The sequence below is a fragment of the Gavialis gangeticus genome, unplaced genomic scaffold, assembly GCF_001723915.1.
Source record: "Gavialis gangeticus isolate Ggan-Ray unplaced genomic scaffold, GavGan_comp1, whole genome shotgun sequence".
In the NCBI taxonomy this organism is placed as follows: Eukaryota; Metazoa; Chordata; order Crocodylia; family Gavialidae; genus Gavialis; species Gavialis gangeticus.
This window is the reverse complement of record NW_017729027.1, coordinates 38239148-38261858: the sequence shown is the minus strand read 5'-3', so window position 1 is coordinate 38261858 and position 22711 is coordinate 38239148. Positions and strand designations below refer to the sequence as shown.

The 22711-nt window shown below is 41.4% G+C and overlaps 1 protein-coding gene across 2 annotated transcripts in view; it reads left to right on the top strand.

The window, feature by feature from the left end:
• MCPH1 (microcephalin 1) overlaps window positions 1-22711 on the top strand; it is a 269106-nt gene that overhangs the window by 196234 nt on the left and 50161 nt on the right. The gene's annotated exons all lie outside the window — the stretch shown is intronic.

The window sequence follows — 22711 nt, the reverse complement described above, 5'->3', positions numbered from 1 at the left end:
AAAAAATAACAAGCTGCTCTAAAAACTATGTTATTAAAGACTACAACACTAGCTTTCCTGCTTGCCAGTCATTCAAATGTGGCCCAGACCACAGACAAAGTTTGATGGGTCTGTTCCAGATGATTTTGCAAGACTGTGTCACAAAAAGCAGAGAAAAAATGCCATATCAGTATCAGTGTGTACTCACCAGCATAAACTGCCCATTTCTGGAAAGTAACAGAGTGCTTGGTTCATTCAGGTTGAAGGAGGGGGAAAGCAGGGGCTGGATACCAAACTAGAGGAAAATTAAGCAAAGGGGAACTGAGAAGAGAGGAGAGAGATGAAAATAAAGGGAAATGGATGATGTGGGGAGACTTGATAAGAAAGAGGATGAGAGAGGATTTATGTAGTTATTCAATGAAAGGTACAAGACAAGAAAATACAAATGGCAGTTCTCTAGTATTTGTTTCATGATTCTACTTTCACCTACTCTAGTCCTTTCATAGGATTGCATACTAGTAAATTAATGATAGGTAAAATTTGGAAGTGCTTTATTCCCATTTTCAAAAGCAAAAAGTACCAATTTTTCAAAGGTATTTGGGCAGCTATTGGGTTCTCCAGAGGTGCCAATACTGCTTAGATACCAGATTTCCATTGGAATCTATAGAGGCTTAGGAATGTCTAAAAATGCCACTAGGGGTGGACAAATTGGAGAGAGTCCAGCAGTGGGCTGTGAAAATAGTTAGGTCTGGGGAACATGACTTATGAAGATAGACTGAGGGAACTGGGCTTATTTAGTCTGGAGAAGAGAGCACTGAGTTGGGATTTAATAGCAGCCTTCAACTACCTGAATAGTTGTTACAAAGAAGATGGAGCTATACCAAAAGTGTACTTAATGAATTTTGATGAGCTATCAAGGGTCACACACACAATCTTTTAGAAGATGTCAGTTTAGCAAATTATAGATAAAAAACAAATCTTACTAAAAATCAAACATCTACTATAACATATTTTATTTGAAAAAAAAAAATTTTTTGTCCTGAATTGTTTTTTGAGTAACATATTCAAAGGCGATCGCATAATAGCTCAAACTAAAGTCTTATTCTTATATATTGCGTGTGTGGGGAAGCGTGTGTGTGTCGGGGGAAGGGGGGAACTGCCTGGGAGCTAGGTCCCAGGAGCCTGCCAGTGGTAAGAGAAAGAGAAGGGGCAGGGGGTGTGTGCAACACAGCTCTCCTGGGCACTATGGTGCAGGTGTGGTCCACATCTGCCCCCACATCACTCCACATAGGGGTAAGCCCCACCCGCTCTTACCTGGAGTAGCCAGCACTGCCCCCGGGCCCTGAGCCCATCTCTGGCCCATGTACAAAGCTTCCCACTAGGGCTGCTCCCAGTGCAGCTACAGCCGCCCAGGTGCTGCTTGGCTCCCCCCACCTCCAGTGGCTCCTCCTCCTCCTGCCCCTGCTGCACTGCTCTGGGTGGAGGGGAAGCTTCAGCCAGGCAGTTCCTGCCCAGATGGAAAGGGCAGATGGAATGGGTGGAAGACAGCTGGAAGCTGGAGCCAGAGCTGGAGCCCGATGCACTATGACAGGAGCTGCCTGGCTACAGCTTCCCCCCTCTCCACCCCTTCCACCTGGAGTGGTGCAGCAGGACCAGGAGGAGGAGGCAGTGGAGGCAGAGGGAGCCAAGCAGCAGTTGGGTAGCTGCAGCCACACTGGAAGAAGCCCCAGCAGGAAACTATGTGCATTGGCTGGGGCCCGTGGGTATGAGTGCAAGTGTGGCATGGGCTGCCCCAGGCAGGGCATGCAGAGCACCTCAGGCCATATTTTATCTACCCCTGAACTAGACTGTTGTCAGTAGTGGGTGATGACAGAACAAGTAGCTATACTCTCAATTAGCAGCAAGGGAAATTTAGGTTAGACATTAGGAACAACTTTCTCACTAGGAGGATAGTAAACCACTGGAACAGGTTACCATGAGTGGTTGTGGAATCTCCATCCTCAGAGGTTTTTAAGACCCAGGCAGACAAAGCCTTACCTGGTGAGATAGTTGAGGATGGTCCTGCTTTGAGCAGGTGGTTGGACTAGATGATCTCCTGAGGTCCCTTCAATGAAGTTTACTATGAAAAATGCTATCTACAACTGTAACAAAATTATTATTCTTTTATGGCAAAAAGACAAAGCTTTACAATCACATGAAATATACCAGTGTTACCAACTCTTATGATGATATTTTTTTTTTTCAGATTTTGGACTCAGGAGATTAAACAAGAATCTCAGCTTTCACTTCTAAAAGTCTGTCGTCGTCTTAGTTGCAATTAAAGCATGAAAATGGGACTCTGAGAGTTTCCAGTACAAATAAACAGAACCCAGAAATCACTGTAACATCTCACAATTTAGTGGGGGGCTGAATCATAATTTTTTAATGTATATGGTTAGCACTACCGAGTGTAGTTCCTGCCATATACCAGGGTGGATTTGATTTAAATTAAATCAATTTAAATCACAATTTAAATCACTGGTCAGGAAGCCTCAGTTTAATCATTTTTTTCTACAAAAAGTTCAGTCCTGTTGTTTGATATCCTTTATTCATTTAACTTCTTGAAACTTTACACTTTTAGAGAAAGTTAAGGGCTGAATTTTGTGTACACAAACTTGCAGAAAGACAATAGGGCTGTTGGATGTTGGATGTAACAAGGATGTTATCTCTGGAGACAACAAACTCTCCCTGTGCCTTAAGAAGGGCATTTGTGCCTAAAAGCTTGCAAAGAACAGTTTTTCCAACTATTTAGTTGGTCTAATAAAAGCTATTACATCTACCCAAAGAGCCTTGCCTGCCTATGATCTCTGGAGACACAAACCCACAGTTTGAGAAATGAAACTAAGCATCACAGAGATACTTAATAGAATCATCTAGACTGAGCACTGAGTCCCATTGGATAGAGTGGTTTTCTTTTTACTGATCTATGGAGGAGCTTCTGGGAACCCCATAAGATTGGGCCCATAATATAGTCCATGGCCTGTTTGAGCTACTTATAAAACTTTTTAAAAGGTTACATGAATATATTGTCTCAAATAATATATAATTAGAAGTTATAATCCCTATTCCATGATGTTATCTTTGAGCTTTAACATATATTAAATTGAAACTATCTTTATATCAGTTTATTTTTTCAAAATAAACATCTTAGCAAAAAAATCAAAAAATAGAATTAAATAAAAAAATATGATTTAAATAAAAAATCTGATTTTTTTTAATTGTTGGTTTTTAATCCACCCTGCCATAAACCCAATAGGCAAAGTGACCCTTTTGTTAGAATTTTAGATTAGCTGATGTAAAATCTAGAGGTGCACTGATGCATCAGTCCATACTGTATCGGTACTGACAAAAGGAAAATTTGTATCAGTGGCCAGTAATGTAACTGATAAATGCCACGGGCATGCATGAAGCCGCAGCATGCATGAGGCCAGTCCAGCAGCTTGGAGAGCAGCGTCTAGCTGGTAAATCTGTTGGAGGCAAGGGGTATGGGGGAGGGAGGGCAGATCAAGGCTCTCATGGTGATGGAGGGAGTGGGGCTGGGGCTGGGGCAGGTGCTGCCCAGGCAGGACGAGGCACAGGACAGAGCTGCAAGTGGCTCACGTTGGGGGGGCAGCTCCTACCACTATGTGCACCCGTGGGGGAGGCGTGGGGGGCCACATACATCCTGGATCTGTGCATGGGCTGAGGGCTGGCTGCTGCTGCAGGCTGTGGCCAGGGGCAGCACCAGGCTCTTCTCAGCAGGAGGGGAGGGAGGGGAGGAAACTGGGTCAGGGCTGCACTTGGGGCAGGCAGCAGCAGCGCTGGAGGGGGGCTGTGGGGTGGGCTTATTCCCCACCAAAGAATTCACCGTATCTCCCCCGTAGCTCCCCTCAGCACCGCCACCCAGAACAAAGCCCTGGCTCAGCCCCCTCCCCCCTCCCACTAGGAAGAACCCAGTGTCACCCCCGTCCCCAGCCTGCAGTAGCAGCCCACCCTTTTTCTGCTCACAGATCCAGGGGGCACATGCCCCCCATGCCTCTCCAGGGGTGCACATAGCGGCGGAAGCTGCCCACCCCCAAACCAAGCTGCCCACAGCTCTGTCCTGCACCCCACCTTGGCTGGGCAGCTCCTGCTCTTGCCTCATCCCCACTCCCTCCCTCACTGCAGGAGCCTCAATTTCCCCCCCGCCCATGCCCCTTCCCTCCCCCAACCCCTTCTCCTCAACAGGCTTACCAGCCAGAAGCTGCTCTCCAAGCTGCAGGGCTGCATATTGGCAATCAGATCAGTAGCAGCCAATATGGCTTGTTAATAATCGGCCTTCAGTATCAGCCCAAAAAATCTTTACCGGTGCACCCCTATAAAAATCTAATAAATTTCTGTGGCTCTGTTGCAAACCACCTGGTAAACTATCACCCATCAATGATCCTTTGATGTCTACACTGATCACATTACAAGCAGAAGCATTCAGCACCATAAATTTCCTGTTGTACTGTGGATCTTAAAATTTAATTCTTGAACATATTGGCCAAAATATTTTTCAGAAGAGATATTTGTTTTCTTTAGGTATTAAGTATACATCTTGCCTTTTTCAAACTATTTTTCCTAGGTAGGGTTACCATACACCCAGGTTTTCCTGGACATGTCCTCTTTTTTGGCCCCGTCTGGGCAGGCTTCTTAAAATGCAAGCAAATGTCTGAGTTTTTGCTTTGCCTCTGCTTTTGCTCGGGGCTAGGGGCAGTAGGGAAGCTGTTGGGAGATCACATGCTCTCCACTCGGGTCCTGGTACCTGCTGTGTGTGTGTGTGTGTGTGTGTGTCCGTGTGTGTGCATGCGCAAGCAAGCTGCTTGGGCAGCAGGGCTGGGGAGGCAGGGTCTGTGGGTCAGAAGTGTAGAGCACTAGCAGCATTGGGAGGCAGGGGGCTGCAGGTCGGGAGTGAGGGGCACCAGCAGGGCTGGCAGGAAGTAGGAAGCTTGCGAGTTAGGAGTACAGGGCACTGGCAGGGCTGGGGGGGCAGGGGGCTGTGAGTTAGGAGTAAGGGGCACCAGAGGGAAGTAGGGAGCTTCAGGTCAGGAGTGAGGTGCACCAGCAGGGTTGGGGGGTGGGGAAGGGGCTGTGGGTTAGAAGTGAGAGGTACTGGCAGGGCTGGGGGGCCAGGAGGCTGCAGGTCAGGAGTGAGGGGCACTGGGGGGAACTGGGAGCCATGGGTCGGGATGAGCACCAGCCAGCAGGGCTGGGGGGTGGTAAAGGGGCTGTGGGTCAGGAGTGAGGGGCACTGTCAGGGCTGGGGGAACAGGGGGCATATCACTGTCCCCCCACAATCATACTTCTTCCCCCCCACAGGTGTCCTCATTTTTGAAATTGGAAATATGGTAACCCTATCCCTAGGCTAATGTATTTACTGTTGCTGATGAGAAACAAGTGCCTCTCAATAAAAGCTGCATCCAAGTGTTTGTGTGCTATGAAGGTCAGTACCATCAAAATCATCAGATAGATCTAGTGTCTTGCTAGCAGGGGTGCAATGTGATCCCAGAGTTACATATACTGCAACTGTCCTATTGGTTTCCTGTTTTATGGGATAGTTTGGGTGAACACCACAGGATAGCTAAAATTTACTATAGTTGCCACAGCAAGAAATGTCATGGCATATGACCCAATGTGAATGCAGCTGTTTCTGAGCTTTTCAGCTCATATTTACACATGCAGTAGAAATCCAGAAAAGTCACTGCTCTTCTTTACTTAATGGATGTTAAGCTATCGTTAAGTACAACGCCTAGGTGGCAAAGGCAAAAAGTGTATTTTATTTTTTATATTGGAACAAAAGGCATGGGCTGACTGATAATTGTCTCAAAATCCTACAAGGCACATTTTGCCTTTCCAGATTTGTTATGCTTTTGCTTTGCTCTTTCTTATGTTGATGACACATGGAATATTCCTTACATTCATTTATTTCATTGCCACAGGCACAAAAAATAATCATTCAAGTAGCCACAGTGAGGAATGTGAACGCTAATTACTACTATTTTTTTTAAATAAAGACAAATGGTTGAAACTGGTATTAACTTTATCCTTTATTACCCATTAAGACGTGAGAACTTGAAGCCAATAAAAACACTACATCCTGCTTCCATGCCAGGAATGTTGGCTCAGGGTTGATGAAGGAAGAGACATAGTTTTTATGGAGTGTATCCTTTAAATATTTGCAAAAATACCTTGAATTGAAGGGACATTTTTACCATACAGATGCTTTTAAATCTGCTTACGATGAATGTAGTTTATCCAGGCAATAAAACAACCAGACAGATAACAATCCCTGAAACCTGTCAAACTGTATGTATGCTTTGTGTTACTGCTCAGAAAGCTGCTTTGGTCAGGCTGCCCAAGTTCCTGTATAGTTTCTGTCTCTGATGTACTGCATTTGTGTGTATGAGAGGAAAAAGAACATACAGGATCTACCACTACTAGTTGCTACAGAGAACTCTATTTCAGCTTGCTAAAGGAAGTATTTTTCAGTAATGAATGTTCAAGGTTTTCATTACATTTTCTATATTTTGTATAATTAATATTGTTTGCTGTACATGCATTTATTCAGCTTCTACTATTCCCTGCTGTTTCCCTAATGGGCTCATGTTTCACCATACTGTGGTCTTTTCTTTCTCTCATAAAATTCAATACAAGGTTTTCCCTACCTTAATAATATACTACATTTCTGGAGGTCCAGCTTTCGTATTTTGTTAGGAATGTGTCTACAAGATGAGAACTCCCTCCATCTTCTTTTCTGTAAGGAATATGGTCTGGGAGAAAAAAGCATGTAAGTGTTTGATGTGGATGGTTGATAGGTCTCAATAGGTGGACGTGGGATTGTTGAAGAAGAGTAGAAAAGTTCCCACCAATCTAGTTCTCTTGGAATATGCTCTGGGGAGAGAGGGAGAAAAGTACCTTTCATTTATTTGGCTGTTTCTAGCACTATTTACATGAACTGTCTCTTTCTCCCCGTCTGAAGCATTAACAGATACCACCAATTTGTGTCTTCCCTGTAAGTGACTTTGAATTAAGCTAATGTGGAAGAGAAAGAAGCCGATAAAGGACATGAACCTTTTTCTAAAGGCACAAACTGGCTCATGTCAGCATTTTCAGCACTATCCCAATATTTTCTTGTGAATAATTAGTTCAACTCTTCCCAAAGTTGATTTTTTTCTCACCAGTTTTCTTAACAATAAATGGCGTTAGATGAAAGGATCGCTAGAGCTGATGCACACTGAACCTAGCTTAATGTTATCTGACAATACTTCATGATGATCACACAGAAAGAGCTTGCTAAGAGTCAGAATCAGAGGTACAAATCTTGCTGTCAGTTATACCGCTAGAAATCTGGAGTAATCCAAAGTTACTGGTGTTACTTTAAATTTGCAAGTTATGGGACCCAATATTGTTGCTGCCAGTTTTTCTTGTGAGAAAAAATGTCAGGTTTTACATTATTTTGTTAGTCACAGGTATTTTACAAATTTGGCCCTGTATAGTGATAACACATTTTGCACTTGTATATATTGTCTGACCTGCAACTTTATAATCCCACTGTATCATTTGGGGTTTGAGACCATTGAGATTACATAAAAATGTACAGACATAGGTTCATTTTTCCACCCTCATGAAGAGGCTAATAGAAATTGTGCCTTGGGCTTTTGCCATTGTTCTGGTTCTGCTGTACTATTTCACTTTCCCTCCTGTTTGAAACTAGCTCTGGTGCTTTGCTTTGCTAGCTGATTGTGGTCCCATGGTACCTGCTGACACAGTACCTGTGATAACTCCCAGTAACAATTCTAAGTACCTTGTAGCTTTATAGAAACCTTTCAACTGGTGAAAACTGTTGAGAATTTGTTTGTTATAGCTATTCTGTGTTTTTAATAGAAAATTATACTGCCTTTGTGTAGTGTCTGTTAGAAGGACAGGCGGGAAACCTCAGGTTTAAGCCCTCACTAGTTCTTAAACTGGAGGGATGACCTGAGGCTACTGATAGACGCGGAGGGGAAAAAACACACTTTACTGGAAGAGGCAGCATATTAGTTGGACCCAACTATAGGCAGCGTCTGTATAGATAGGCCACTTCAGCATGGCTTGCTGGCACATTTATCTAAAGCTGATTCAATCAGCTATTAGATAGGAGTGCCAAAAAAGCCCCAGGGGAGTGTCCAAGCTATACAGATGTTGGGCAAGCTGTATCCAGCTAATGGCATGCCTCTTCTGGGAATGTGCTGCACTTGGTGTGGGGGCTCACACCAAGTGCTGAGCTGAAAATAAAGCACTGTTTTCTTTTTTCCACATCTAAAACCAACCTGAGTGGCCATCATGAGCCAGTTAGTACTATATAGGCACACGAAGTAGACCTTCTCTTCACAGTTAATTAATAGCAAAAACTGTATATCGAGTTACTCATAAGTACTGTTGTAGCCTTTATAGTGCAAGGGCTGTTTTCTCTCAAAGCATGCTATGTAATTGTATCAATGGAAGTTGTCCCCCATATATGGATGGCAGTAAGGAATGAAACTTTGTTCTATCTCGCTCACAAGTGGTACGTACAAGCATATTTGTGCCTGATTTAGGTGTAGGTAGCTTACTTTAAGCTGCCTACCCTTAGACTGGGAGCGGACATGTGCAGGAGCTGCTGCTCCTGGGAGCGGCATGGGCATGTATCACCACTTGTGGGAGCCGCATATGGAAACTAGAGTAAGTAACTCAGGGTGGAGAGAGAGACAGGTGGATCTGTGAGGGGAGGAGATCTTAGGGGTCTGTGCAGGTAGGGGTGCACTAAAAATAGCCCATTTAGGGTTCAGAGAGTTGAATTATTCCAGGGTTGTGGAGAGCAGCTGGGCTTTCCCAGCTGTGCTGTGCTGTGAATGTGTGCAGATATTCACTAGGTCACATTAACCTTTTCCTAGACTAGCTTAACTTGAATCCAGTCTCACTCTTAGTGGAGCTCCTCAGGTGAACTAACATAGATCATACCATTTCTATGTCTGATTTAACCCTTCTGAAACCCTCTGAAGAGATGGGCATTTAGACTGACCTAATCTGGGTTAGGTCGATCTAAATGTAATGGATTTACATGCCTGAGGATGTTTGCAGAAGGCTAAGTTTTTCATGAAAGCAATGTATGATGGAAAACCTCTTGGCTCCTGCATATGACTGACTTTGTGGCAGTTAAACCACTGGAGCCCCAGAGGGGCTGTACAGCTAAAACCACAGAAATCCTACTTTGTCTCACTTGATCCCTTCATTTGTTATTGTAGAAGGACATTGTTTATGTAGATTTTATGGTATAATAGTAAATTTGGCTTGTATGCAACATTTATCTCTCTTCATTAAAATATTAGCTGCTCAAAAAATGTATGTTCTGCATGAGTTACAGAAATGCAGCAGGAACACTTTACCTACAGCAGTAAAGTTGGTTTTATCAAGCAACTTTGTTATGAAGAGAAAAAATGTGTGGAATATGTGGCCTTATCATTATCACATGTCAAAGGCAGACTTCAAAGTTCCTTTAACATGCTCGGTTACATACATTTAACAGTAGCTTTAGATGGAACAGCTGGAGAAGCTACAATCTGATGGAGCTTTGTGGGGGACTATTTTTAGCTATCTTAAATCTCAAAAGGGAAAAATCCTAGTTCCACAGTTTTAGTGAAGACAGCTGTTGAGAAGTCCTTGTTGGCTTTTGTTTATCATAAATGTAGTACACTATATCCAGGCTATAAAATTAGTTATAAATCTATTTCACTTATAACACTGAAACGTAATGGTTCCAGAAACAGTGAATCCTAATACTTTTAATTAAATCGTACCTTTATATGATTCCCCCATTCCTTTAATTCAGTATTTTTTTATAAAATCATATAGCTACATTCCAGCCTTAGATAATTCTATGGAGGGTGTCATAGGAGATAGATTACTCAACATAATACCCTGTTCATATGCTTTCCCTCTAAAGCAGGGGCAGACAAATCTGGCCTGCAGGATGGATCAGGCCTGCAGCAGACTCCAGTGACAGCGCAGGCCTAAGCTGGAGGACAGCCGTGATCCGCTGCCCCAGGGCCAGATCCACCATTTTTCCCACCCTCGCTCTAAACCATCCGCTCCTGTCATTGTCAGACAAAGGATAGTGGGCTAGATGGACCATTCATGTACCGCAGTATGGCAGTTCTTATCTTTAGCAACATTCTTGCCAGTCCGTACAATGTAGGCTGCACACATCCATACGGGGGCACCCAATGCAGTATCTGGCTTTATATTTTTACAACAAACGTAACGTTTTTTTGTCCAAATGGTGTTCTCAATAACTCCTGTGCAAGAGTTCACTTCAGGGTACTCACTAACAGAACAGTATAGCTCCTCCTTTTGGGCTGCCTCAAGCCTATGACTGTTCTGCCCCAATTCTGCTCTACCAATATAGATTTAGAATAATTTAGAGTCCAGTTTGGGGTCCATTTGCTTGGATACCTGTGCCTAGGGCATGTTTCACTGAAACTAGGGGAGCTCTGCAGGTATCCATGTTACCACATCCTGGCGTATGATCAGGACCTGTTTTTGTTGTTGTTGTTGTTTGTTGATTTGTTTGTTTAAAATTAAAATATAAGCACTTTAATGCAAAACTTGCTCTGAGAAAAGCATTTTCTTTAATTCCTGAGTCCCAGACCCTATTCCAGTCACTTGAATATACGTCCTCTTTTGTTGTAAAATGTTTTCATAAGATAGTGGCAAAACAGAACTGCAGAGTGCATTGATTTGTTTTGCATTGTATTTGATTTATCGTGTATGTGTGTATATGTATGTATACATGCATACAGTCATAATTATAGTTTCTATTCTTGTTCTTAACTCATTATGATTTATGATGTGATAATGAAATTCTGTTGAAGGCTTTTCCAAAGACAAGAACATGTTCAGTTGTCATGCCGTTTGTTACAATGATTTATGTTCTCTATAGCGGAGTTATTTATCAGAACTATTAAGCAGACAATCCAAATTAATAATTTTCAAAACAATATCATTATTTAATTTGAATATCGGAAACCCAGGAGCCACAGTCAAAGATAGGGTCCCATTTTGCTTGTCATTGTATGCACTTGTTGTTGTTTGTTGTTTATATTATTCTAGTGCCAAGAACTAAAATCTTATTGTGTTGCATGCTATAAAACACAGAACAAAAGAATCTCTGACCCAAACAGCTTGCAATTTAGTGAAGGCAAACATCTTTTTCTAATACCATGGCACCTTCCAGTCAGAAAGACTAACACTCTTTTCATGTTTTATTGCCATTTATTGAGTCACTGAAACTGAAAAGGGAGGGTATGACAATCCTTGTCCACCCTATCTGAGTCCATGGAAAATCATTAAGGCATTTATTTTGTAACATGCCTGTATTTTCTCATTAAGACTGAATCATGAAAAGTGGTGATGAGGAGAACTAACCCACCTTTTAACTGTAACCAGGTTTTCAGGAATCGAGCATAGAATCAAGTGTAGAATACAATTACACTCAGACACATAGGTACAATTAAAGCTTCTATTTGTTGGAAGTGGCTAATAATCTAGATATTTTTTTCCAAGGGTAACAGTATACAGTAAAGTGCTGTTTGGTCAGAGAAAAGCAGAATTGTGTTTGGAATCTACTTGGCTTTTAAAGTTGAGTTCTAGATAACCATGAGAAAAAATGAAAATAACTCAGTTTTTGTTTGTTTTGTTTGCCATTCTCTTCTCCTGAGTTTTCATCATTAATCAGCCCATGATTGGCAAACAGTAAATGTGATGTTGTTTTAAGTGTCTGCAGCAAAACTTCCTTGTGCCTGGATGCTGTTGGATTTTTTTTTTATGTAGATTATCCTGGGGAAGTTAGCATATTGATAGAAAATCTCTGAAAACACACAAGTGGTGCTAGTAATCCAGAGATGGTTCTGGTTTGATCAGCTTAAATCAGTGCCTTAGCTTAGAGGAGGAGATTTCTATGCTACTGGCGGTGCCGTTATTTGGGTCAAGATGCTTGGCTCAGTTTTTCATCACCTTTTTAACAGAGACTGGGCAAAAGTTGGTGTGACAGGAGTATTCGTATTGGAGCCTCTCTATTGGTGACTCTGCTCTCCTGTTATGGGCCAACTGCCTGCTTACTCATCTGCCATGCCTTGATCTTAATTGATTAATGAATTGATGTAATTAGCGGGAGGATGCCCATGTTATTTGCCCTGGTGCCAGGCTGCGCTATCTGTGGTTCCTTTTCCTCCTCTACACTGCAGCCCAAGCCTTGCAGATGACACTGACGTGGTTTGGTCTGGGGCCTTGTTGTGATTTGGCCCTTCCCTTGTCTCCCCCTTGGGCTTTCCACTGCCCTATCTTGTTCCTTGCCTTCCTGGCGCTCTACTGCTCCCTCTCTGTGAGGCCTCTTGCCACCCCCTCGCTCTGGGGCCTCTCGCTGTCCCCCTCACTCTGGGGCCTCTCTCTGGGGCTGGGATCAGTGCACCCCAAAATGCCACGCCCTCTCTGGTGCCAGGGTCCCCATGCTACCATGGAGCCCCTATGAAGCCTCCTCCAACCCCTAATAGCCTCACCCGGTCCTCCAGTTGTAAACAGCAAACACAAAAACACAAGGCCCCTGGGCTATAACATAAAAACTTAAACCATGTGGCCAAAACCCCATTCAATCCCTACCAGGGGAATACTCCAACCCGTAGCAGCAATCAGGGGCTGCTCATGCAGTCAGGCATGAGCCCCTCTGTCTGCACTGGCCAAGCTCCTCCTCCCTTGACTACCAGTGGGGGACTGCCCTCCTGCCCTCACTCCTGGGGTTTATATGTATCAGGCCCTGCCCCTTCCTGTCAGCTGACTCCTCAGCAGTTGTCCTAGCAACCAGCACCTGTGACTCTGGCTGCCCTGATAACTAGGAGCTGGGCTTCCCCCTTCTCGCTGCTAGGCGTCTCTCCCAAGCTGTTTCTGCTCTCAGGCAAAGGGCACCTGAGTGCCCTGTGACAGTTGGTGAAATCGTTTATGTTAAGTCTGAGATTCTTAAGGGCTCACCAAACTGTCACATGCTTCAGGGTGCCTTGTATACTCTCTCTCCAGGAAAGGCGGTGTTGACTACTTCTGCTCAAACATGCTCAACATTGTCTGTTACCCTTCACCAGTCAATAATGATAGAGATCTTTATCCCAGGTTATGGCAGACATACAGTACCTAGTATCTGTGCCTAGGGAATTGAAAAAAATTCAAACAAAGCGGTTAGTGATTCTAACAACGCTTGACTGACAAATTGTCTTGAAGGAGTCAGCAAAGTAGAAGCGGTGTTCCGTCTTTTGCAGACAAACAGTTTTAACACAGTGTCACTTACACAAATAGCATGCCTCTGATGATTATTTTTGGTTTATGTTCTAATTTGTTACCTGAGTTTTTTTAACCTGATAAAGAACAGCATGGGATAGTTTCCAGCCAGTTGGGTAGATACCAAGTTAAGTGTGTTTGCACTCCTTTCTCTCAGCTTTATGTTTTTGGGTTTCTTCTAAACAGATGCTAGCTGAGAAAATGTTTATCACCCCCCTGTGGTGTATTGATCCTGGGAATGAGCACAAAGACATTGTTCAGACAAATAATGTAGTCCTTTGCTTGTCATAACTAATACCAATAAAATTAAGGAACAAAAATAATGCAGAAACCATGTCTTGTTCTTTACCACATCGTTATGAACAGAAGGATAAGAACATTAAAAAGATCCTTATTACTTTGATCAACTAGTTAGAACGTGGAGACAAACAAGGGATCGCTTCCAACTGGAAGGGAATTATTTTCAAAAAGACTTGTATTAAATGGTTTAATTGGGTGTGATAATAGACAAGATTTACTGTAGAGAATAATCTGCTATTCAGTTTTAATTTTGTTCTTACTATGGGTATCCCACTGAAAGCTATAACCTGTATTTCATCATAGAGAAACTTAGGTTGAATCAAATCATGCTTTAACACAATTAAACTGAATGAAAGGAATTAACTAATAACGATGTTCTACTGAGCATTTGCTCTTACTGTGATGAATGATGCTTGTTTTTCTCTGCTCTTTAATTAGAATGTTTCTACATTTGCCAAAGAAAATGTTGGATTGCAGACAAAAACTGAAATTATAGGAACCGGGCTTGATGTAATAGCTTATTTGTAAAGGAAACACAACTTGTTTGGTATTTTATTGAAACAGGAAGTTCAGAACCTTAGAACACACAAGTACAACAAATTCTCAGGTGCTAGTTGAGTCATCTGTTGTTGGAAGTAGTCTCATAGTAGGTTTCCCCTTGATTTGCTTTTAATCTTCAATTAAAAAGGGGAAGGAAATTACATACAAATTCAGTTTTAGATTATGCGTAAAACTCCATGTTGCTAGCAATATTGATTAAATAATGCAACAAAACAGGTGTCAGTCTATGTCATCCTGATATACATATGCATGCATGTATTTCATGTTGGCTTGAATGCCGTGTTAATGAACATAATCACCTTTTGATGGGTATAAAAATCTGTTGCAGCATGCAATTTTTTCAAACAATGTTAATGCAGAAATGTTAAAAATATTCTGGCTTTATTCATCGCCTTACCTGAACTCAGATAGACAGCTGGTCCTAATTTATATAACTAGCTGGCAAAAGTTTCAGCTGGTATCTAGGAGTAATTGATAAAGTAGCCACTTGAGTTTAATTTGGGGATTATTTATTTAGTTGTGAATTGTTTATTTAACAACAGGCCTTCAGCAATGATGAGTACAGAGATGCCGTGTATTTTTGTTCAATTCACAAAACTGTAAATTTTTTAAAAGGCTCTCGGGAACTTTTTGTGCATCCTCCATGGCAAACTTAGAAGCTTCTTCTCTTCTCTTCAAGCTCTGTTCTACGCATGCCTGCCTTGAGTAATAAAGACTTTATTGAACATCCTCCCATCAGTAGTGTTTCTTTGCTTAGTCCCAGGAGTATCTGCAGAATGATACAGTGATGATCTCCCCTTTCCTTTGCCCTTGTAGCAGCTTCATACTCAATCCACAAAGGCAAACTGGAGACTGAACAGTTCATAGCAGTGACCAAAAGGCTACTAAAGCAGTGATTATAGTAATTATTGGCATTTTCAGAAGAACTTCTACAGCTTACTGTTTTTCATGCCAATCTGTATTTTAAAGGGAAGGTGACCTCAAACAAATACAAGATGACACATAAGCAAGTATAAGCAGAGGAAATCCTTCAGTTATTTATCTATCAAGTTTTTATCTGTGTATCTATTTACAAAATGCAGTTTCTCTTTTCAGTCTAATAAGCAGCCCAGATATTTGAGTGCAGGTCCTCTGAGCTGTCTTTTTATGATGTCATCTTCCTATATAAACAAGACTTGCCATCATCTCAAAATAGTTTCAGGCTTAGACTGCACACTAATAGTTCTGACTCTCTTTCTAGGTAAGTGAATCACTATTCCAATATACATTTTGTTCAGTCTTAACCTGCATTCCTATCATGCCTACCAAATTCCCACTGATTTTTAATGAGAAGAACAAAAAAGCAAGCCCTAGATTTTAAATAAATACATGGAGTCTTTACAGGAAATATCTTCAGATAGGTAACAAGAATATCTAAAATGTATGATCTAGTAATAATGGCCTGACAAAGGGTGTCACTATTTATGCCTGAGAGCTTGCAGAGAACTGTTTTCCAGCTCTTTAGTTGGTTTAATAAAAGATATCACGTCTACCAAAGAATCTTGCCTGCCTTGTAATAATGGAAGGTTTATGCAAAACAGGAACCTTGGACCTCAAGAAGACATATTACAATCCAGAACTAGTAGTTGGGCTGCCATGGATAGACAAGTAAAAAAAAAATTAAAAGGAAAGAATCCATGAGGACAGTCTGTTCTTAAAGGGCATGTTATCTGTTCTTAAAGGGCATGTTACTGGAGAGTGATTACAACACAGGAAAGATTTTTTTTAAAACTGCAAGAGATTAATGTGGCTGTATAAGGAATCTTTTTAGGTGACTGAAAATTGAGAGAGACATACAGGCAGAAATGTGTCCTGGAGTTTACAGCAGGGGCTGCGGTTACAGTGACAGATGCTGCAGGGGAGCCTGCACCCTTGCTTGCAGCCTGAGTGGCTGCTTCATTTCAGTCTTCACAAACCAAATGAAACTGCAGAAGAGCAACAAGCTGCAGGGAATGAGGGGAAATACATATTGTCATCAGACAATATTTTATTAATCTGAATGAAATTTAGTCAGCACTGCCTGACGGAAGTCATGCCAGGCTGCTGAAGGAACTAGCTGAAAAATGGGGGTGGGACTTATGAACTGGTCACACCAGATTTCCATACCTGGAGAGTTGCTAGAGCAATTATAAAGCAGTCAGTTTTTAAATACCTGGAGGCCAAGAGGGATGAACAGCAGCAGCCATCATGAATCTGATAGGAACCAACATTAAGAACATAAATGCCCATTACTGAGTCAGACCAGAGGTCCATGAAGCCCAGTACCCTGCTTAGGCCCACTGCCCTCTGCACAACAAGTACAACCTGCCTCGCACAGTAACAGAAATGGATGTTGAGGGAGAGGTGATTAAGGTATGCCCAGAATTTTCTACTCCATGGTCTCCTGCAATTGCACCTTCCCGCATTCAGAGGTTTAGATGTTCTGATGCAGAGGCTGCATCCCTATTTACCTTATTCAGTACTCCCTGATGGACCTTTCCTCCAAGACTTTCTCCAGTCTCCTTCTGAACTGGGTTATGCGACCAGCCCTCACAACATCAGGTGGTACACTGTATGAAAAAGACGTTCCTTTTCTTAATTTTAACTGCTAATTTTAAACCTATCTAATAATTCTATTTTGTGTCCCCTAGTTTGAGAGAGTGAATTATAAATCTGTATTTACCTTCTCTGCACCATTTATCATGTCCCCTCTCAATAGGGTGGCCATTGCAGAGGACAGTCCGGTTGTCCTCTGTCCTCTATTTATACAAAACCGGATTGTAATAGGTGAATACATAATTTGTTGGATAACTGCAAGCAAAATAAAACTATTAATGGATTAATGTCAGTAGCAGGAGATTTCAAGTGGGGCCTCACGAGTCCAGTGCTTACCCACAGGTTTTTCTAGGTCCAGTGCTGTTTCACACTGTACTAATGACCTGGATGCAGAAATGAAGAGCATGCAGATGACCCAAAACAGAGAGGCTGCAAGCACTTTGGAGGATAGGATTAAAAAGCTAAGATGCTTTGATAAATTAGAGAACTGGGCTATAATAAAACAAAATTAAATTCAAAAGAGACAATGCCATGGGCTGCATACAGAGGAGAGAAAGCATATATAACCGGCTAAGCAGTAGTGCTGCTGAGAAGGAGCTGAGGATTACGTTCAACCACAAATTCAATATAAGCCAGCAGGGATACTGTCGCAAGGAAAGTAAGTGCAGTTTTGGGTAATGCTTATAGAAGCATCATGAGGGGGGTGTGCTGGTACTGTACTTGTTGTACCCTGGGCAAACCTGATGGGAGAGTGGGGATGGTGGGTGCTGCTAAGCACCAAAGGGGTGGGTGGTCTGAGGGGAATGCATTCAGGAGTCTTACCAAGGATTCCAAAACAGTTCCCAGCAGCAGCTGTTGCTGCACTGTAGTCTGCCTGTTCCAGCTGTTGCTCTTACAACAACAGCACAGTTTTCGGTTTCCATCCCCACCTGGCTGCTGCTGCCAGAGCAAGGCCATGGGGCTACTTTTGCTGCTGGGGCACATTCTCTGTGGGGGTGGGGAGCCATTCTAGTGTGCTTCCTAAGTTGGTGCCCGATGCTGATGTATCACTCACCCATCCTAAATTACAGTACTGATTGGTGTTGGTTAATTCTCACATGGCATACTTTGTTCAGTTTTGGGCACCTTATACAGAGGAACACGAGTGGCAAGCAACAAAGTGCTAACAGGGCTGAAAATAAGTTGCATAAGGAAAAGTTGAAAGAATGAGGTATGTTTAGTCTGGCAAAATAGAGGAGGACATGCTAGCAGTTTTCAAATATTTGAAAGGCTGCCATAAAGGGGGGGGGAGAGAAATTGTTCTGTCTTGCCACAGAGAGCTGGACAAGAGGCAATGGGCTTAAACTGCAGCAAAGCAGATTTAGATCAAATTTCACGACAACCTTCCTAGCTCTAAGAAAAGTAGGACAATGGAACAAGCTGCTTGGGGAATTTGTGGAATCTCCTTCATTGGAGGTTTTCAAGAGAAGGCTGATAGGCATTTATCTGGTTTAGAACAAGCAATCCTGTATCATTACCAAGAGCTAGACTAGAATCCCCTTCAGGTCCTTTTCAACCCAATGTTTCTATTATTCTTAAGAAATTGATTTGTGTAATATTGAACATTTTTTCCTCCGTGACCCAGCCCACTGGCCAGAAAAGAATTCTGATAGGTATTCTGAAAGACTTATTCCATTTCTGTAATATAAATTTGTTGCCACCTTTATTACTCATCTCCTGAACTGGATACCCACCTGCTCATTATTTATATACAGTGTTTGCTAGATACCTTGGCAGTCTTTAATCTCCACTTTTAGGCTTGAAAATACTTTAGCTCCCACTCGAGTGCTTAAGTTTAGCTCTGTTCTAGTTAGATTAAGTACTCCTTATCTCATAGTTCAGCATAATCCTTAAGAAGAAAAAAACCTTGGTCTACCTTTCTACATTTTTTAAGGTTTATTTTTGCATTATCAAGGGTTTGTTTCATTTATTCAGGGTTCAGAAATATCCATTCTATAAGACACTGTTTCATTTAACCTGCAGATTCTGTGAACATGGGAACATGGACATCATGAGATTCCTTATGTTTTCTTTCAAAAAATTGTGTAAAATCTTATTAAGAAGGAAAAATATATTATTGGAAGTACTGGAAAATACTGTGCTGCTATTGTTTTCAAATGTGAATGAAAACACTCCTTTATAAATACCCAACATGCATATAAACTCCCAGATCAGTTGCAAGATTTCTTTTTCTTTTTTGAAGTATATCATGCATAAACTGCATTTCTTCCTTGTAGTCACAATACCTGCCAGGACAGGATTTTGATTTTTTTTTATCCTGTCAGTATCTGATGAGATTACAAACACCTAAAGTAATGAGAAGAGCACAATTCTCCAGCTTTGCTTCAGGGTTCTATAAGCAAGGTGGCCAGCCTGTGGCATGAGTGCCACCAGTGTCATGGGCAACCTTGGTGTGTGACACAAGTGCCAATCAGGGAGGGGACAGGCAGTACAGTGTCAGATAGGGTGGGGAACAGAAAGCAGAGCAGCAGATCAGGCAGGGGGAAAATGATGGAATGGTACTTGCAGGATGGGGTGGGGGAGAAGGAGAGGAGGTTGTGGCTCTAATTTGTTGCACCCTCTGCTCTAAAGCATCAACTTGAAATCCCTTCAGTTCAAAAAATGAATGAAATGTATTTTCAAGTACCAGACCTTTCTTCCTTTTGCAGCCTTAGAATCAGTTTTTTTCTGTTTTCATAATGGGCTTTACTTTATGAAATACCCTTATAAAATGCTGCCAAATGTACAAACAGCCCCAAAATGATTTCTTCTGTAATATTCCATTTACTTTTGATATATTAGACTGTGAACAATTATGCTCTTACAATAGTAGTAATCCTGTGCTCTTGCAATAGTAGTACATGGATAGTCTTCATGTAAAGAAGGTTTCAGTGGATGCTCCTTTTTAAATGCTTGTTGAGGAAGAACTATCACAGGGCATCTCTTCTTTCTTGAAATGATTGACATTTAAAAATGTGTCCAGTAAAAAGCATGCCATTAAATATTTTCTTTCAAAGAACAATATTTTACTCTGCCCAGCATGTGCCTGACACATCAGTCTGCTGCTAACTTGAGCACAGGGCTAAATGACTTTAAGCACCTCTTGCTCTTGCTTCTCATATGTCTTATGGGATTTCTCTCCCTTAAGTAGTAGCAATAATTTAAAGTGGACCCAGCAGGAGGGATGGCATAAACCCACAAGTAAACCTTGATGCCATGAAGTATTAATCATAACAATTTTAGACCAAAAATAAAATAATAATCAGGATCTCTGAGGAGGTAAATAAATGTCCTACATCTCCTATGTGTTATATTTTTGCAATTAGGATACAGTCTTCAGCAATTAGACCCAGTACAGTGATGTTAACTAATATACTTAAACAATGATGCAATGTTAATTTAGGGATGGCTTTAAAGTATTTTTAATGTGTTTTTAGGCGATGTTGCCTAAAAACACACTAACAAAAAAGTCTTTAAAACCATTTTTTTACTATTTGTCTTTAAAGTGTCTTTAAATGCCTTTTGCCTTTAAATGTCTTTAAAACCATCTATTTTTACTTTGATGACTGTGGGCACATCTACACGTGTTTTTACACACACCTTAACTTAATGCACATTTGCCTAATGTGCATTAAGGTGATCTAGGTGCAAGTTTACAAGTGCACACACTAAATCACATTAATGCAGTGTGTGAACCAACTTGGGACTAGTCCCAAGTCAGTTGACATACACAGCATTAATGCACCTTAGTGCGTCTACACATGCATTAAGGCGCTCTAGCTATTTACACCTTACATGTTTTTGCAGGTATCAAATTTAGGCACAGATAGCCTAAAATTGCCATTTTTAAGGCACGTTAAGGGTGCACACATGTAAACTCTCACCCTTAATGCACATTTAAAATGACTAATGCACCTTAAAAAGGCACATGTAGATGTGCCCTGTGTGTCCTTTGTCAGCCACTAAGTGCATTAATTTTGGGGCAAGTGAAACTGGTGCATGACAGTGATTTTCAGTTTAAATATAATGGGCACTCTGATCCTTGCATTACAGATGGTAGGTATTGGTACCAATTAGTGTTGTTTCATTAAAAGATGATGTATCATGATATAGTAACATGCCAGGTCCTTAATGGAAGTGTTTTTTCCAATCTTAATAAAGACATATATTGATAATGGTGAAATCTTTTACACTGCTCTATTTAAATGGGTACATCATAATCTCCATTAATATAACAGAAAAGAACCAGGCTAGATTATCCTAACGTAATTTGCTGGTGCCTATATTTTTAAAGAAAAGCCATGCCCTTTCTGTTTGTCTCAGTGAAGCGTATCAACAAAAAAAAGAGAAGAGTCAATCTGAAGAAATTTGAAGAAAAAAGAACAAGCTGTGTACAAGCTTTGACATATTTCATGAAGCTGTTGAAAACTGAAGTATGAAAGCCAGATTTATGAGGGTTTTTTTTAAAAGTTATTTGTAGATTCCCAAGACGACTATGTTCCCATCACTTAGTGTAGCCTTTAAAACTCAAATGATGCTTAAAAATATTCAAGTTTGGAACACATTGAGTTACTGTTGGGCGTTTTAATGGCATTCAGTTAAAATTAAAGGCGGAAGGAAGAATGTATATTCTGCTTTGGCTTAAATAATTAGAGCTTGTTTTCTATAGAACAGAAGGACTAGCTTATGCATATTTTTGTGATGATCAAACTAGGAATTACTCTTTAAAATATAATAATACTTTTATGATGGACTAATACAATTATTTGGGGAGAGTGTCTTTTGGGAACATCTGCGTAACCCTTCACATTTGCCTGGCTTTTCCTTTCAACAAGCCCACTGATTTTGTTATTACTGGAATTAGAAACCTTTTTCTTTATCAAAGTATTATTCATCTTTGATTTGCCAGGTATAGCAAATCTGTTGACAGCACTGGATTTATCATTTACTCTGAAAGGCCAGTAGAAGCATTTCCCCCTGCCTCCCAGCCCCAAAAACAAATGTCATTCTTGGAGTCTGCTGCAAAATATTCTATGTCATTAAAAATGTCATGCGTCGTCCCAAAACAACAACTGAAATGAAAAATCTAGGGTAATTAAAACTCTACCATAATTATTAATATAATTCTTTTCTGCAACCATTGCTTCCTTAGTTAGTATCTTGATTTATATGTAACATTTAGCCATGTAGAATATAAGCTCCTTTTACTTCAGTTACACCATTTCATTTGCCAGTACAGCACCTCTGTTTAAAAGCTGCTTTAAAAGAACCAAGGTAGTGAGGGGTTTAGATGCCATGTGCCTTAAATGCCAGTATGTGTATCTTGTTCCCTAGCTTTTTCCTTTGAATCAATACCTCTTGTAGCACTCACTTTTTATGCTTTCCTCTGTGATCACTTCCTTTTTGCCACGTATGTTCAGTAGCACTTTACTCAAGCTGCCCTCTTGAAATCAGAACTACTAGAAATCAATAGAACTACTCAGTGTGTGTCAAATGGTGTGAGTTGAGAGGATGTGGTTAGGTGAAATGCCGTATGCGAAAAATGGGAAATGGTAATGTGGAGGAGGGGGAAGATATCCAAAAACATGAACAACCCCTCTTATTGTCATACAGAAGACAGACTGTGAGAATAATGAGGTTAGGGCACAAACATTAACTACATATATAGGTAGAGTTGCATCCAGAAAGTGAGTTCTGGATGGAAAGCTGCCCCCCCACACACATTTTTCGATTGGACAGCCCCCTGGGAGTCTCCGGGGTCTCCCTCCCTTACCCTTTCTGCTCAAAGAAATAACCCTTCCCTGCCTCTACCCCTATCTTTGTCCCTCCTCCACTTGCCTTTCCCCAGTGTTGAGTGGGTGGAGAAGAACCAGAGCCATTC